Source organism: Erinaceus europaeus, chromosome 3 (assembly GCF_950295315.1).
Source record: "Erinaceus europaeus chromosome 3, mEriEur2.1, whole genome shotgun sequence".
NCBI lineage: Eukaryota > Metazoa > Chordata > Mammalia > Eulipotyphla > Erinaceidae > Erinaceus > Erinaceus europaeus.
The window spans coordinates 61,038,629-61,041,013 of record NC_080164.1 but is presented as its reverse complement, the minus strand read 5'-3'; the positions used below and the strand labels follow the sequence as shown (position 1 = coordinate 61,041,013).

Sequence of the window (2,385 nt, the reverse complement as noted above, 5' to 3'; positions counted from 1 at the left end):
AGAGAGCTTATGTTCACACGTATCCATAAACTACTGCAAAATATATACCTGAAAGCAGAAGTACACTAGAGTTTGCAGTGAGTACCTCCCTAACACTTCCTCTCCACTATTCCAAGCTTTGGGTCCATGATTGCTCAACAATTTGTTTGGCTTCGTATGTTAACTCTCTTTTCAGTCACCAGGTTCCAGATGCCACCAGGATGCTGGCCAGGCTTCCCTGGATTGAAGACCCCACCAATGTGTCCTGGAGCTCAGCTTCCCCAGAGACACACCCTACTAGGGAAAGAGAGAGGCAGACTGGGAGTATGGACCAACCAGTCAACGCCCATGTTCAGCGGGGAAACAATTACAGAAGCCAGGCCTTCTACCTTCTGCAACCCACAATGACCCTGGGTCCATGCTCCCAGAGGGATAGAGAATGGAAAGCTATCGGGGGGTGGGGGGTGGGAAATGGAGATTGGGTGGTGGGAATTGTGTTGACTTGTACCCCTCCTACCCTATGGTTTTGTTAATTAATCCTTTCTTAAATAAAAAAAAAGAACTGAGTCACATTGATAGGACTATTTTGATTCAGTTAAAGACTACAACAGATACAGAGAGATAGTGTACAATGTGTGATCATTAACATTTCTGAGTCCTTTATAAAACTGATCCCTCCCCCCAAAATATTTCAAGCCATTAAAATCTCAAGATTCCCCTGAGCTCAGAGTTATTTAGCAAGATGTATTCACTGGGATATTTAACTGAACTATATTGAAAAATTCAAACCTCTGTTCTCACCTTGCAATCTTAAATTCACTTTGTTGTAGGAATAACATAAGAAGCAACAGTAGAAAATAATAATAAATTAATATTAAAAAGTATCTAACAGTGGGCTCAATTTGTTAACATCTCTAATAATGACTTTTTCTTTGAAATATTAAATATCACCTATAAGCTTAGACCAGGGAGAACAGAAGCAAATGGTAGAGTGACTTTATAAGACAAATATATATGTAAATAATGTAAAAGGACATAAATTATGGTGAGGTCTTGTATGATATGCCAAAAACTAACTATGGGATTTTCAAAGTTAACCCAATTGCCAAATAATTTGGTTATAACAATAACTATCGATTGCCTTCTTAAACATTCCTCATTCTCTATAAATCCTGTATTTCTCCAGGCTGTGGATCCTTTGGAGTGGGGCTTACTTTCCTGCATGCTTCTCTCAATTCATACCAATTGATATGGCACCTGCTAATCTCAACCTAATAAATGCAACAAGTACCACCTTGGCATGTTTCACTTTGGACTGTGTCCAGAGATGTCAGGCATGGAATGTCAACCCTGCAGCTTCAATGTTCTTCCACTGGGTTCCAGATGCTACCATGATGCCAACGTGACTTTCCTGGGCAGACAACTTCACCAATGTGTCCTGGAGCCCTGCCTCCCGAGAGCCCTTCCGCACTAGAGAAAAAGAAAGACAGGCTGGGAAAATGGATCAACCTGCCAACGCCCATGTTCAGCAGAGAAGCCAGGCCTTCATCTTTCTGCACCCCATAATGATCCTGGGTCCATGCTCCCAGAGGGATAAAGAATAGGAATGCTAACAAGGGTGGGGATTGGATACAAAGTTCTGGAGGTGGGAATTTTGTGGAATTATACCCCTTTTACCCTATGGTTTGCCAATATTTCCATTTTATAAATAATTTTTCCTTAAAGTTAAACTTTAAAAAAATATTTAAAGCAGGGTCTGACACTTAACAGCATGGATTTGAACCCCCATTCTACTTCTCACTAGTTATATCACCAGAGAAAGTTACTAAACTATTGTATGCTTTAATTTTCTTTTTAGCAAAATAGGAATAATAATAGCTTAAGACATAGGAAATATTTACTAAAGTTACAATTTATTAAACTGATAAGAACATATACTACAATTGATCTTAGCCAAAAGGCCGAGAAGCAGTTAAGTTACATTTTATAAGAAATTTGAAATTTAAAAAGTTTGGTATCCCAGAACCATTTATTCCCCTAAACATCCTATCCTAATTTAAGAATGTTGTTCAGGTGGCCAGGTGTTGGCACACCTGGTTGAGTGCACATGTTACGATGTACAAGGACTCGGGTTCAAGCCTCCAGTCCCCACCTGCAGGGGGGAAGCTTTGAGAGTGGTAAAGCAGTGTTGCAGGTGTCTTTCTCCATCTCCTTCTCCCCTCTTAATTTCTGGCTGTCTCTATCCAATGAATAAATTTAAAAAAATTTTTAAAAGAATGTTGTTCAGTGTGTGTGGGGGGTTTCACACATCTCCAACCAAAAATTTGTAGCAGATCAAATGTCCAAACTGTTGCTTCTTTTTTCCTTAGTTATACTGAGACATAGCTGATAAGCATCATTATATAA

General features: G+C 39.5%; 1 pseudogene; it reads right to left on the bottom strand.

Annotated features, from left to right (window-relative positions):
- Positions 1-1,852: 1,852 nt before the first annotated feature.
- Positions 1,853-1,952, bottom strand: LOC132537773 (U2 spliceosomal RNA; annotated as a pseudogene).
- Between the last annotated feature and the right edge of the window lie 433 nt (positions 1,953-2,385).